Source organism: Rhipicephalus microplus, chromosome 7 (genome assembly GCF_043290135.1).
Source record: "Rhipicephalus microplus isolate Deutch F79 chromosome 7, USDA_Rmic, whole genome shotgun sequence".
Lineage (NCBI taxonomy): Eukaryota > Metazoa > Arthropoda > Arachnida > Ixodida > Ixodidae > Rhipicephalus > Rhipicephalus microplus.
Genome location: NC_134706.1, coordinates 122,027,308 through 122,044,300, shown reverse-complemented (window position 1 = coordinate 122,044,300; position 16,993 = coordinate 122,027,308).

The window sequence follows — 16,993 nt, the reverse complement described above, 5'->3', positions numbered from 1 at the left end:
TAGTGGGTACTCTGAAAATGTGCTTGCAGTGTGCTTCCCAAAGAGCGTTCAAAAAAAGGGCTCTGAAAGGCCTCTCTCCCAGCTTTCGATGTGACAGTGCTGTGCATTCCACGCAGGCCTGGTGGTCTTTTTTTTTCAACTGTGCGAAACATTATGAAGGGGCGCTAAATATATGTAAAAATGCACACAGCATACGTTGAACAGTCGCATACGTTTTACAAAGCCAGTTTTTTACAGTTGCGTGACGATGTGAACAACAACATGAATATTAGCAACACCAGAAGCGTTAAGCTGGTAAGAGCAGTTGCTCACTAGAATAGTAACCCCGGACACTGCAACACAAGTCAACCTCTATGAATGGCGCATGAAAACAACTGACGTTATTCGATGTGACGGCTGGATCATAGGAGTACATATGTAATGTAATGTTTATATAACTCGTTAGTCAGCACTGCAACTATTATTGACGTTTCCCGAACATTGGTCTATTGAATAGCATAGTTCTGAGACCTGGCGTGGCTTTGTGATAGAACACTTGATTGCCACTCAGAATGCTGGGGTCCGATTCCTGCTAAGACTCCGACATTTATTATTTGCATTCATCGGGTCAACGCTGCTGATGCCAGCTTTTTCTTAACGCGTTGAAATTACCCAGGTATACCATCTGTTTCATAGCCGCTCCCCCGTGGTGGGTTACGCCAAGACTTTGAGGAACGACCAATCAACGAACCATGTTTGTTCTCATTGTTCCTGGGGAGATATGAACCGTCTATCACCTGTGGCACATACTCGCATACCCGTGACACATACTAGCCCGCTGGTATGTGCCACACGTCTGGCGGAGAGGATTCGACGACTTGCGAAACGGGTTCAGACATTGGTATTGCTACGCTAACGCGACAAGGAGGACAAAGAGACGAAGAGGACGAAGAGCGCTTGTCTTGCGAGTGGATTAGTGCCGGACGGCAGCCACTCAGCCCCTTTCCATCAGCCTATCTTCAAATAAACATCTGTCATCGTAATAGTTTGGTGAGAGGTGCTGGGTAAGACAACGGCGCTCCATACGAACGATGATGCACCGACTGCAGGGACGCAACTAGTCCGTGGTGATTAAGTAGACGAGTCGCTGGTCAGCCACCAGAGATGGATTACGGCACGGACAACAAGAATCTGGCACCTGTTTCCGGTCTCCCGACACCGGCCGCCTCCGGTCACCCATGGCAACCCTACATCGAGCCAAGAACATTCGCAGGAAAAGATGGTGAGGATGTTGACGCATGGCTGAGCTTCTACCAACGGGCAGGTCGGTTCAACGGTTGGAATGCCACCGGTTAGCTCGCCAATGTCGGCCTCTTCCTTAAAGGAACCACGTCTGTGTGGTATAAAAACCGCGAGAAGAGCTTGACAACGTGGCAGAAGTTCGTCGACGAGATTAAGAAGTGCTTCGGAGGTCCAGCGGCCAGAAAGAAGCGTGCCGAGCAAACGCTGACGCAGCGCGCTCAGGTTCCTGGGGAAACCTGCACAACGTACATTAAAGAAGTGCTGAAGTTGTGCAAGGTCCTGGACCATCGGATGGCCGAAGAGGACAAAGTGGGTCACCTTCTGAAAGGAATAGTAGAGGACGTCTACCAGTACCTCATCGCGAAGCACAGTCTGGAGTCCGTGAGTGACGCCATCCTGCACTGCCGCACATTTGAAGCCTTAAGAGCTCGGCGCATCATACCGAAGTTCGGCCGCTTGACCAACGTAATGACTGTACCGAGCGTTGACGTTGCTCCAGCCCCGTCTGACCTCGCGTCAATTGTCCGTCAAGTGGTGCGGGAAGAGCTCGACCGACGTGAAGCGGCGTCTGTTCCGCCTCCTCGAGTTTGGGAGCCTCCTCCTGCATGCGATTCAGGTGTGACGTCCATCAACGCTGCTTCCGTTGATGCATACAACTTCGCACGTCGTCCAATGATACCCTGCACTGCAATGAACGCCCATCTCGGTTACGAGGTCCACGACGGATTCATACGTGGTCCATCTGCAGTCTCTCATCCGTGGGACAGCCGCACCATTTATCCTACCGCTGGCAATTGCAGCATATCTCGTGAGAGCCCTGCCTGCTTCCAATGTGGCGTCTGCGGCCACGTCGCCCCGTTTTGTCCTCAGCACCATCGCATGTCAGCACCATCAAGGGACCGACCACGCACTTTCTGCTGGCGCAACAATTACCACGGTGACGGAGCTAACTGGCCTTCCGGCCCTGATAGCAAGACGCCCTGTCGGCTGAATTACCGCAGTGACTCGCCAGCTTCCGTGCCGAGCTTGACGCCACCGCCTGCACCGCAGTAAAGGTCTCCATCTCCCCGGCGACGTCTGAAGTCCCTACTGCCGGGAAACTAGGTGGTGCGACCGATGGAGGTGAGGTCGCTAATCATCTTCAGCCACATTTCCCCATGCCTCTGCCAGTCACCATGCATCACAACAAGATTAGTGTTTTAGTAAACAATGTTACTTCGTCAGTTTTAGTAGACAGGGGAGCGAGTGTATCTGTCGTCAGTCTGGATTTCAAAATGAAACTCGGTCGTAAAGGAATGTTTCGCTGGGACAAAACCCACACATTTCGTGCCGTAAGTGGAGAATTGCTCCGACCCCTTGGTGTGTGTGCACCGTGAACGTTTATTTCTCTGAGAAGTTATATCAAGCTGAATTGGCAGTTATTGCTCAATCTACACAAGATGTAATTCTGGGCCTCGACTTCCTGCAGCAGTGTGGTGCCACGCTTGACTGTGGGGTCAGCGAGCTTTTCCTGCCCCCTCTTGCCGACCTACCTTGTACCTGTTCGCACACCCTCACCGTCCTTGAAGATGTCGCCCTCTCGGCACATTCCATATACAGAGTTCGAGTAGCTGCTGATAGTGTCGACATTGATGCACTTGCTGCTACTGCCGAGTCCGTGCCTCCAATCATAACGAAGAAAAGTACATTCCTACTACGATGCGTCATCTCTTTGGTCCGTGGAACAACCATACTGTGGGGGGCAGATGTATCTGGCGAGTCTGTTGTGCTACCCAGGGGTATGAGGCTTGCGTCGTTTGAAGTGGATACCAGCATCGATATAGCAGCTTTAAATAATGACACATCGCACGAAGACCAAGCAACTGATATTAGCCCTGGTGTTCCTCAATACTCCCCACTTTTCCTGAATATGGTTAACAAGTCACTCACCTCCGAGAAACGTCAAGTGCTGGTCAGTGTCCTAAGGAAGCACGCATCACGGTTTGATTTCAGCCAGGAAGCTAAGGAAGTGCGCATTCCCAACACACGGGCTCGTCACAGGATCGACTCCGGGTAAGCACATCCAATTAGGCAGGAGCCTTACCGCGTGTATGCGTTGAAGCGAACGTTATCACTGACCAGGTGGATGACATGCTCGCCAAGGGCGTGATTCAAGATTCTTCTAGCCCTTGGGCTACGCCGGTCATACTTGTGAAAATAAAAAGTGATCTTAGAGGTTTTACAACGACTACTAGTGCCTCAGTGACGAAAAAGGATGTGTATCCGCTTCCCCGTATCAACGATGTCATTGATTGTCTCCGCTCGTCGTCCTACTTTTCATCTGTGGACCTCCGATCGGGCAGACACCAATGCATTCCAGTGACAAAGAGAACAGCTTTTGTGACACCAGACGGCTTGTTTGAATTCGACGTTATGCCGTTTGGTGTGTGCAACGCGCCCGCAACGTTGGAAAGATTCATGGACACGGTTCTGCGCGGCATAAAATGGGAGATTTGTTTATGCTATTTTGATGACATCGTAATTTTCGGTCGCACTTTTGGAGAACACAATTAGTGACTTGACGTTGTTCTGACGTGCCTCGTACAGGCTGCCCTTACCCTGAACTCAAGAAAATGCCAGTTTGGCCAACGAGACGCACTAGTACTCGGGCATCCAGTAGACACACTCGGCGTATGGCCAGACCCACAGAATGCTAACATCGAACCAGAAAGAGATATTAAACATCGAGCCAGAAAGAGATATTACGACACGCGTGTAGCTGTGCACCTTGGGCGGCTTGAACGGGTAGTCATTCGGGAAAGTGATGTTAAGCTTGAACATCCCTCCTTCGAAAGGCATGCTCTCGGGTCCTACGATGACTGCCTGCCAGTTGAAGAGGTCATTCGGGTCCTTCAGTCCAGCCGAGCAGTTGCTCGGAGGGCCCGTGACCATCTCGTGCAGTTCCTTCTGGAGGCGATTTTGGGTCATACTCGCTACTCGAATAGTTTTGTGCTCGTCCGAAAGTCTTCCATCACTTTCGTCTGTCAAAAATATGCTAAAAAGTTAGTGCCACCGCAAGGGCGAAGCAATGAATGTGATAGCAATGATTTAGAACGTTATACAAAGTAAGCCTAGCGGTCATCTCTTTTGGGGCATGGCCACACGCACGCTTTGCAGCATGTCGGCCCGCGGCTTGTATACTCGGCGCCGCTCCCTCTCCATACGAAGAGAGGCCGCATGACTTTGTGTAGCCGCTTGCCCTTTCCCTTTATAGGAAGAGGCTGCGGTGCCGATTCTACGCGCCACGCACTGACGCGCTGCAAAGCGTACGTGTGACGGTCAAGCCTTTAGCGTTCGACCTGCCCTGATTGAACAAAATGCTAAAAATGCAGCCGGTCCAGAAAGCGATGAGGACATGCGACTGCTGCGGCAAGTGGAACAACCTTCGCGCCATCTATCGCTTTAGACGAAGACACAGCTTAGAACACAGCGCATGCATAGGTACGAACCATCTGCTGATCCCTGTCACCAAACAAGCGCGTGACATTGCCCGGTAACTCAAGCACGTTCGCAAAGAAAAGACTGGGAAATGCTTTGTTCACCGAAGTGGTTCTGTTCCGGAAGGTTTTCGCGCACGAATACTAGACGTGTACTGTTTGATTAGCTTCATGTTGATGCCGATATTATAGCGCAGGTATCGTTCTAAAATCGGACAGACTTTTCTTACTCGAGATTTTTAGCGCCGGTGTTCCCAAGTGGCTTGCGTACGTAAACATTTGCGTTTCTTGCTAATCTATGTGGGTAGCCACCTTACCATGAGTGTGTTTGGAAGTACAAAAAAGAATGCAATGGCGTACTTAGGCAAGAGGCTTGGGATCAACGCCACTAAAACTCTAATAATAATGATTTCTTGGGTTTTACGTGCAAAAACTACGATATAGTTACGCGGTACGCCGTAGTGGAGGGTCCTAATTTTTTGGACCATTTGGTGTTTGTTGGCGTCACCACACACTCTCCCGGGTCCTGAGCGTTTCACCATTATCCAAATGTGACTATCGTGGTCGGGTTCGAATTGACTACTTTCGGGTCTGCACCCAAGCACAGCAACTTCTGTATCAAAGCGTTGGATGAGAATTATATTATGGTTTATTTACACAGCGAGTGAAATTCTGTTTTAAAGCATTTCATTCATTATTCTCTCCCATTCCCACCGGTTTTCTTTCTTCTATTTTAGGGGCGAAGCTCCTAATGGTCGAGGCTTTTTCATTGGCATCGGCGTCGGCGTTGTGCGGCATTAGCCACCACTGATGACGAGGAAGAACAAGCGCATTCTAGACCACGAGAAGAAGCGTAGCCATTGAGGTAGCCTCAGCGACGGCGTTCGTGCCTGCGGCTGCGTTCCTTGTTCCATCCTCAGGGTTGCGGTCAAGTAGCCGGCGGTCACTTTTATTTTATTTTATTTTATTAGATCTACCTCTTGTTCCGCAACTGTTTTAGTGCATTGATAAGTGTAACTTCTTCTTATTTCATGTCTGTTTCTTCTCCGGGCCAGAGGCCTGCCCTCTGGTCAGCCTCTGTTCCCCCTCAAGATCTTCCTCTGGAGTTGTTTCTCCGCAATGGAACCCGTAGCGTTCCTGTCGCTTTGGTGCCGACCACCGGTGGGTTCATCCGCATAAAAAACCCCAAGACAATCCAAACGGAACTTCGTGCGATCACTCCCCACTCTCTACTGATAACAGAGGTTCGTCAGTTTGGATGCGGGGGGATACTATGCTGCTCACCAGACAAGGCCTGCATCCAAGACCTTCTGAAGTGCACTACTTTTGCATCACATCCGGTGAGCTCTTTTATCCCACCTCATCTAGCTTGCTGCAAAGGATTGGTTCGGGGGGTAGACGCAAGTCTAAGCCCAGCAGAAGTCTTGGACATCTTTTCCCCAGCAGGTGTTATTTCTGTTTACCGCTGTACCAAACAGGAAAACCAACAGAAAGTTCCCACTGAAACTGTAATTGCCACATTCGCTGGAACAGATCGCCCTTCGGAGATCAAGGCATGGCCGCTTATCTATAAGGTCGAAGCTTTGGCTCCCCGTCCGCTGCAATGTGCTAAATGTTGGCGCTTTGGACACAGTACTAAAGGTTGTCGATCGGAGACTCGATGCCGCATATGCGGAGCCATATACGGGGCTGGTCATAGTACTGCTGAGTGTCAATCAGACAATAAGACATGCTGTTTGTGCAAGGCAAATCACGCTGCAGACGATCCTAACTGCCCTGCAAGATCCAAGGAACTTCAGGTGATTGAAATCATTGAAAGGAGACGATGCTCTCGTAGAGAAGCAATTGCAGAAATTCAAAGCAGGAGTCAGGGTTATGCCGGTATAGCAGCTCGTCCACCTCTTTCTATGAATGCATCACTTTCTCAGTCCATTTCTGCTATGGTAGAAAAGGCCGTAGAAAAAGTATTAGAAAATTTTTTACTCAATCTGTCCGACTCACTCAATAGTATTATGGATTCACAGATGTGGGGTGCATCTGATCGAATAACTAAGCGTATCCAACCTCCTAGTGCCTCAATTAGTAAACCTGCCGAACATCAGTCAGATGTCTCTATCGATAATGAGGCAATGCTTTCCAGTCCTAACACAACTGAGCAGGAAGGTATATCTGATTCAGAATCAATAATTAATCGGGATGTAGATATGGATGCTCGCCTTTTGAAACGCACCAGATCACCCACTAGCAAACTTAATAATTCTTCTCATCCGAAAACAAAAAAAGAGTGTGAAGGAACCTAGGACTAAAGCGGACTTCTTAAAAGATAGTATTTTAGATCAAGCAGTTGCTACTGCTTGCTTATCATCATAGGGCACCTTAGAGTACTTCAGTGGAACTGCCGTTCAATTCTCTCTGCAACTACAGACTTATTATACCTAATTTCTCAACAATCTCCAGACGTCATACTTTTACAAGAAACTTGGCTGTCTGCTGATCAAAACTTCTATCTAAAAGACTATCAGTGCTTTCGACTGGACCGAGACTCACGTGGTGGAGGATTAATGTTTTTCATTTCATCCGAAATTTGCCATAAAGCACACTTAGTTTACCAACAAATATTACACGATTATGAAGTATTGGTTCTGGAAATTCACTTTCCCGGATGCGCGCCACTATCTATAGTCAACAACTACTTTCCGGCTCGAATACAAGATGAAAGAGCCCTTGACGTGACTGCGAGTTTTTGCAGAAACAGTATGCTATTTGCGGGAGACTTCAATTCCCATCACGTTTCATGGGGATTCCGCACTGATTCATCAGGAAAACGGTTGTGGGACTGGACTAACCAGAATAACCTTATTTGTTGGAACTCCAGAGTTCCGACATTCGTTCGATGTAATTCGAGGTCCGTCTTAGACTTGACATTTGCTAGCTCAAGTATGACAATATCGTCTTGGACTGTTCTTGATACTGCTACAAGTAGTGATCACTGCCCCCTGGTATTTGAAGTCAGCATTCCTTTAGTGACGGTAGATCGCCAGGTGCAAAGTTTTGTAAACTACTCTAAATTTAAAAAGAACTTACAGTCAACGCTGTCTTCCTTGCCCAATATGGAAACAAATATGAAAGCTATGAGCCTTTGTTCCACCCTAAAGTGTACAATTAAAAAATCACAGTTCACTATATCTTCAACAAAGGTAAAATTCATATCTGCCTGGTGGAATGCGGATTGCGCCAGAGATTATAGACGCCGCAACGCTGCATGGAAAAAACTCCTCACCAACCAATGTCCGACTAATTGGAGAAATTATTTATTTGATAAAGCTACCTTTAGGAGAACAGTTTCATTAGCGAAAGACGATTATGAAGAAAAACGGTACAGCTACTTATCCAAGAGTGGCAACAAGAAAGCTCTATTCAGATTTCTCGGTAATCGTAAAGCTATCACAGCACACGTAAATATTGACTCAGTTATTTTTTCTCCAACTGATTTAGAAAATACATTAACGGAAATTGCAATAGAATTGGAGAAGAGATTTACATCACAAATCAAAATAAAGTGTGCAAAACCATCACTCGGAAATGATTTTATTGAAGTAAGTAGGAATGAACTTGCGCACGTCGTTCGTATTCTGCCAAACACAGGTCCTGGACCAGATGGCGTCACTTCGGAAATGTTAAAAATATTATTCGACATCTCTCCTGAAGACCTCCTTAACGTTGTCAACTATTCATTTGAAAATAGTTGGATACCTCCTCACTGGAGACTTGCAAAAATAATACCGCTTCTTAAAAAACAGGGACTAGGAATGCAGATAGATAACATTAGGCCAATCGCTTTAACATCACACGTAGTTAAGTTAATAGAAAGAATACTTTACATTAGAGTTACGAAGTTCATAACAGATAATGCGATACTCAGTGCGTGCCAGATTGGATTTAGACCAGGTTACTCTATATGGTGGGCGCATGTTGATTTAGAGCCTCGTATAAAGCTTGCTCGGCACAGACGATAATATGCGGCCCTAGTAACCCTTGATTTAGCCAAGGCATATGACAGTGTTGAACATGCTATTCTTATCAATGTCCTAAAAGAGCTTACGTTCCCGCAGTACATAACAAATTGGATATACGAATTTTTAAAAGACAGAAAATTTTATTGCTTCCAACGAGGTATTTCCACGCCGAAGTATAGCCAAACGAGAGGTGTTCCTTAAGGCTCTGTTCTATCGCCTATGCTATTTAACATTTTGTTAAGTTCAATACCACAGAGTGATAAGGTACACGTATATGTATATGCAGATGATATCGCGTTCTTTGCATCTGACAACGATATTTATTCACTACATTCGGCTTTACAGTGTTATTTGGCAACATTGGAAACCTGGTTTCAGAAAATTCATATGAACCTGAACGTAACTAAAAGTGCTATAATAGTTTTTCCGTTGGACGCACCAGTTACTATTTCTCTTCAGTACCATCAAGAAATAATACCCCAGGTTAATTGTATTAAATATCTGGGTATACTGTACGATCAAAAACTGAGCTGGCGTGACCACATTGAATATATTAAAATTAAGGCTACACGCGCTGTTGGAATGATAAGTAGGCTTGGCCGCCTCCGTTCCGGTCTTCGCAGAGATACGATGATCATGATTTATCGCATGTACGTTCGTCCGATTCTTGAATTCGGATGTGTACTATTCTCTGGTGGACCAGCATACAAAATAAACCCCCTCATTCTCTTAGAGCGGGAAGCCCTACGTAGTTGTTTAGGTGTGCCAAAATTCACAGTTAACAATGTTTTGTATCAAGAAGCTCGGATACCCACCCTTGCTTGCAGATTTCGTATTTTAACAGTAAACACCTATTTAAAATTTTCTGAATCCACTTTAAGAAGGCGACAATTTGTATTCTTTGCCGAGCCTGGTGTCTTTTTCAATGAGCATTGGTCCCGTGTATATAAACCCCAAGTGCTATTTGTTCAAACACTTCTAGATGCTTTATATGTTAATATATTCGAGATCACACCATCTGTCAAACCAATCGGCCAAGTGCAAATAGAATTTGACGATATCTTCCCCATGAACGCTAAACACTTGCCCTCTAAATATTTGATTGGTTTATTAGAACAACACCTGTCTCAATTAGGTACTAATACAGTAATTGCAACGGATGCATCTATGACTGGCGAGAAGGCAGGTGTGGGTATTTTTTCTCTCTCATTATTCTGGTCATTTTCATTACGCCTCCCAGATTATACACCAATATTTGAAGCGGAATTAACGGCCGGTATACTAGCTATTTGTAAACTTCCTGCGACTCATTCGACAGCTGTGATAGTGAGTGACTCGTATTCCGTGTGTTCATTCTTATCATCGTCGTCGACATCAGCAGTACTAGAGACTTTTAAATCATTAATCCCAGCAAACATTCATCTAGTGCGAATGATATGGGTGCCAGGCCATCGTAGTATGTTTATAAACGAGATGGCTGACAAACTTGCGCGAACATCTCTTGATCTTCCGATTGTGCCAATCATGCCTCCTACAGCTTATGTAACAGCAGCGAGGTTTAGAAAACTTTCCCTTCTTGAAGACTCATCAAAAATCATGATACCGAATCCAGATTTCTCGCACCTGCACTTCACATGGAATAATAAATGGTGTCCCACGCGTAAATTGGAAGTCTTGGTAACAAAATTACGTTGCCGTGTACCACCTCTTAAATTCTACTTAAACAGGTCTGGTCTGGTGCCATCCCCTCTGTGCTCAAGCTGTAACGAACCTGAACATATCGACCATTATCTTATCACATGTCACCAATTCAAAAATCAAAGAAAAAACTGCTTCAAAATTTTATTCAGAAAATTAGGAATATCACTTAATACTCCCAATATTTTGTCTTTTGGGGCCATTTCATTGGGACATAGCGACAGGAACATCTGCGGGGCTCTCTGCGAATTCATATATAACACAAGAAGATTACCTTGCTGAGTCAGCCATCAGCTCTCGAATTTTACTAGGCACACTACCACTTAATATTTAGCTGATACACTGCAATGATTCAACTTTCAGGAGAATTTCATATAACGATTCCCCCACAGATATTCAACAAATTCTATTATTTCTCCCCCCCCCCTTTTTTTTCTTTTTTTACATTGCGCCAAATTAATTTCACAGTCAAAACACAGTAATCATATTCCCCTAATCTAGAAAATATATAGGTATTTACTTGCATTAACCACCGGCTTCTTGGCCAATCCCCCTTAGTGGGTGAGAGCCACAAAAGAAAGGAACAAGCAAGCAAGCAAACCACGCATACTCTAGTTGCCATCACGGCAGAGCTCATGCAAGGCACCCACTACACGCCATGGCAATGACAACGACGCTGATGACGATGAAGCTGATGACGATGAAGCTGATGACGATGAAGTGGAGGGCAATGATGATCAAAGACAACGACCAACTTGTGCAGTAGATGACCTCTGAGTATGCTCTACGATGCATTACATGCGAGTGGAGACAACCAGCAACCCCAAGGAGAACATGCCCAGACTTCATCTGTGCTAATTTCAGGCTTGATACACTAGCAGAAAGGAGTAATAATGCAGGCAAAACGAAATTCACAACGCAGCATGACACACCAGTTATGACCACGAAACATTGTTTATAACTGTACACAGCTTGGCACTCATTTACATGCGTGAGTAGTCAATGTGACAGGTGATTTAACACTGAACAATTCCACTGCTTCTTCCACTCATCATCATTACCTTCGTGAGTATGCCGTGATTTTTTTCTTCCCCTCTTTTCCCTCTCTGGTACAGTGCAGTGCTAGCCACATCACCTCTTTGTTTAGCCGGCCTCCGAGGAGCGCTTGCAGGGATTGGCGGGAGCCGGTCACATGGTATGGCGGCCCACGTCGACGTCAAGGCCCCAAACCTGTGGACGCGTCAAGGGCGCCCGCTTTTTCGTCTTCTTGTTTCGTTTAGTTTTCAAACAATGGCTACTACAAACTGCTGGACATGGGCAAATACCACCTTTTGAACGAAATAACGTTGAAAAGCTCATTTTGGTGCAGGCGTCCTCCGTTGAGACCGAAACATTGACGTCTGTGTCCATGAGCGAAAATTCGTGATAGACGCGAAAAGAAAAAAAAAGAGATGAAACCTGCATCAAGTTACGCAAGGCTTCAAACAGTGAAGCCTGGTGATTTGAAGTGTAATCTGGTTAGGGTGGTGCGGGGTATATAAAATGAGTCATGGGGAAAACGCGACATTTTCACTTTTCCGGCCCCTGTAGCTAATACAAAAAGTACAGTTATTTTTTTTATCTTTGTCAGCGACAAGTGCCCGTACGTGTATACCTTTTCATGATTAAAAGTAAATGGCTGCACGCAGCGTTCGTAAGGTTCGAATTCAGTTCGGCAAGTGTGAAATTAACATAGTGAGTGTCTATATTGAACTAAGAAACCAACTTATTACTACTGACTTGGAACAACTTTGAACATCCATGTCGGGGTGGATTATAGTGGGCGGTGACTTCCATGCTCACCACACTCTCTGGGGTGGAACGTATTGCAATTCTAGAGGAAAACTCGTACAGATAATTATGAATCGCTACAATCTATGCGCCACAAATGATGAATCACTGACCTTTTTTTGCGGACCATACTATATAGAGCATGTTAAGACGTGACATTTTGCTCATCAGACATTTCAGCAGAATTGTAATAGACAGTGGACATTGAGTAACGTGAAAGTGACCACCGGCCAGTGTTACTAAAACACCCTCTCATGAAGTTTGGTGATACCCAAAATAGTAGATGTGCGCGGATCACGAATTAAGGCAATTATTCAGGTACTTGATACAAGCAATTTACGCTACTGTAGTGACTCGGAAGTGTTCATTAGCACGATGCTCACCAAATTGGAATCTAGCAGCAAAAAACTTCGTATACCAGCAGGACACACAAGCATGAACGCTGAATACCAACAACCTAACGCGATTCGCCGAAGGGCCGAGCACTGATATCGTCGTACAGGCAGCGTGGACGAGTGTAGCGAAGCACAAAAGATTTTCTCGGCGAGCGCAGAAAACTGATTAAACTTTGACAGAAGAAATGAACAGAATTTTGTGGAACTTTAAGCCCTCGTTGTTTAGTCTCAAAAGTATGACAATCATTTCGCTAACTAAAATCTCGAGTAAGAGACACTCATCCTTTTCGGGCGATAGTATTGGCAACAAATTTGACGAAAGAGACTACGTCTGACGGCTTTGGTGCTTTGTGAACATTACTAGCTGAGGCAGTGTCCACAAACCTGTTCATTTCAAAAGAACATGCTTTGAAGCGAATAATCAGCGATGCACTTACGAAGGAGCACTCGTCCTTGGACGTAGAATTCAGCCTTGCTAAACTGCAGTCTACCTTACGTAACATCCAGCAAAAAACTTCCCTAGGCCAAGTGTTGTAAATTACAGCATGCCGGGCAATCTGAAACCTTCAGGAAGTGTGGCGCCTCTTGGCACGTGTAATAACAGCTAGAAACGTGCGTCGGCGCCACTTTCCTGGACGATGGCAAAGGTCGTTCCGATTCTTAAACCCGGATAGCCCGCAAATCTGTTTTCATCTTTTCGACCAGTAAGCCTAATCAACTGCATCAGCAAAGTCAAAGAGAAAGTTCTGCAAGAGCGCTTGCAGTGGTGAAAAAAAAATCGTTGAAGAATTTCCTGAGTTATCAGTTTTTCGTCCACGTCGCAGTGCTTTAGACTCTGTTTCAGACCTTGTCATTCATGTGGAGCATGAGAAGACTATCGAAAGAATGACAACTGCAGCTTTCTAAGACATTAGGCGTGCCTTTTTAACAGTTAGCCTCGTACATGTTTTGTACGGGCTATATGCTATATATTCTGAGAATGATGGGATGCCCAACTCGTCGGATTTCTGATTTTCTGACTGGTAGAACTGTATTCATGGCGACAAGTACTGGTAGCAGCACTCCACAAGGCCTCAAAGCAGGGGTTACCTCAAGGAAGTGCATTAAGCCCTATACGATTACGGGCGAAGCTCTCTAAGGCGTGGGCTGTACGGGTCCTAATGTAGTAGCCACCTTCCATTTTAGTCCTAGGAACGTACGCTAGATGGGGGTACTTCTATATGATGAATATATGATGAAAATATGTGAGATGGCGGTACTTGGAGCGTTCACTTGATGGATGGACATACAGACGAATGGACAGACAGACAGACAGACAGACAGACAGACAGACAGACAGACAGACAGACAGACAGACAGACAGACAGACAGACAGACAGATATATGGGCCGACGGACAGGCGGGCGGACAGATGGACTGACAGACAGACGACAGACAGACAGACTGATAGATAGGCCGACGGACAGGTGGTCGGACGGATTGATGGATGGGCATACATACATACAAATGAACGGACGGACGGACGGACCGACGGTTGGATTGACAGACAGACAGACAGACAGACAGACAGACAGACAGACAGACAGACAGACAGACAGACTGACTGATATATGGGTTGGCGGACGGACAGATGGACGGACTGACAGACAGACAGACTGATAGATGGGCTGACGGACAGGCGGACGAACGGATGGACGAACGGGCATACATACATACAAATAAACGGACGGACCAACGGGTGGATAAACAGACAGACAGACAGACAGACAGACAGACAGACAGACAGACAGACAGACAGACAGACAGACAGACGGGTGGATGGACGGATGGACGCGGCCAGCGGGTGATTCATGGTTTGCTTATAAAGCCCTTCGAAGCTTCGCTCCACTCATCATTCACGCCATGGATATGCTGTAATTTTTTATTATAGTAATGCACCAACTGCCGACTATTTTACCATAACCAGTACACATTTCAATGTACGCAAATTATATCCGCCTCTGGTCGTCGGGGCATGAATGCCGAGAAGTACAGAATCTGCTTCAGGAAGGCATAGATATAACTGAGTGCTTTCTGACAAAATGCGGCTTGGACGTTTCACCAGTGAAATATGCGGTGTTACCTTTTACCATAAGAATTCACAACTAGCTCAATGTCTCGGTCAACCAGATTGTAGTATATGTTGTGCGGAAGCATCGTTTCTTTGGCATAACATTGGAACGCATGCTATCCCGGGGACCTCATATCTCTAACATTGAAGAGTGGTTTAGCTGTACACTGAATGTTCTCCGACGTATTACAGGAATTGAATGGGGTGGCACATCAAGATCCCTTTTGAAGCTTCATAAAACTTTAGTTCGAAAAGCCATCGCATGTGCATTAGAAGGGATGCAATGTGTGTCTTAGACAAATGATCTTAAACCAAACAACATCGTACACGCAGTCTTCATATTTACCTGGGCTTACCGTGATCAACTCACTTTGGCCTCGTAATCACAGAAGCAAGAGAACCGCCAATTCAATGATGAAGATGTTGGATGATTTCTGGCGAAAGGGCCATTCTATAGCCAGAGAGCACCTGGTCATGGGACTAGGGATGTCAACAATGATTATGATATGTAGCTGTATAAGGGCCTTGAAATTCCTCGCGCCCAGGTACGTAAAAACACAGAAGTAAATAAATCATTACCATGAGGTGAAATGTGTGTAGTGTGAATAGATGGTGAAGGTTCATATTAATAAAACCATGGTGGACATATACGGCACTAGCACAAGTGACCTCGATCGTCCATGCCCTTGTGTCGAAGGGCCGTGAGGCAAGTGCTTTGTTCAATGTAGCCATCACAGCATCAACCTCCTCAGAGAGGTCATGCTGCAGGGATGCCTGAAAATGTGACGTGAAAACTCTTTCTATCCTTTAAAATACGAAGAAGTATTGACAACTAAAAAGCGGTTCCCTCCCTATAAACATCGTTGAGTGCAAGAGAATTCGATAGCAGAAGGAAAATGGAAAGCGTATATTTTCTAATTACATCCAGTTCTTTGCACTGTATTAAAACTTGAAGCACGGTAATTGGTTCACCACACTTTTTACAGAGAGGTGGATTACCACCAGACAAAATGTGCGAGGATTAGGATTGGGATTAGGATGCTGTAAGCAGCCGGCAGATATAGTCTTGCATAATTTGCAGGCAATGGGGGGGGGGGGCTGTGTGTATGCCCTATTCTTAATCTGGTGTTACTTCTGTGTAGCGTGACTTCGATATTGGCGGCTAACGCGCGATATGTGGTTGTATTGGGTGAAGTTTATTTGATATGTGAATCATTTCGTGGCAAACTTCGGCGACATTGAGCGTATCTATCTATCTATCTATCTATCTATCTATCTATCTATCTATCTATCTATCTATCTATCTATCTATCTATCTATCTATCTATCTATCTATCTATCTATCTATCTATCTATCTATCTATCTATCTATCTATCTATCTATCTATCTATCTATCTATCTATCTATCTATCTATCTATCTATCTATCTATCTATCTATCTATCTATCTATCTATCTATCTATCTATCTATCTATCTATCTATCTATCTATCTATCTATCTATCTATCTATCTATCTATCTATCTATCTATCTATCTATCTATCTATCTATCTATCTATCTATCTATCTATCTATCTATCTATCTATCTATCTATCTATCTATCTATCTATCTATCTATCTGTCTATCTATCTATCTATCTATCTATCTGTCTATCTATCTATCTATCTATCTATCTATCTATCTATCTATCTATCTATCTATCTATCTATCTATCTATCTATCTATCTATCTATCTATCTATCTATCTATCTATCTATCTATCTATCTATCTATCTATCTAGCCGCCTGCGACTTTTAGCTCTCCTGGACGTTTCGATAATGCTATCGATACCAAACTTGGTATGGCATAGAATGCCTGCATGAAGAACATGTCTGGTTAGTCATAACATGAAAATCATGACACGTATGTCATGAATGTCATGATTTTCATTTCTTCGTCCTGCAGCTTTCGTGGTGCTTTCGTTCACATGGCATGTTGAAAAACTGGTATGGTATGACCTGATTGCATGGCGAACACAAGCGACAAACCTTAACGTGAAAATTATGACATGCGTGTCATGTAACAAAAAGACTCCATGCCACCCTCATGATGCGCTCGCGGCTGTTTCGCTAGCTTCACATGCACCATACAAGGTATTACATGACGCGAACGAACGACACAGGTAAATGAAACATCCAAACATG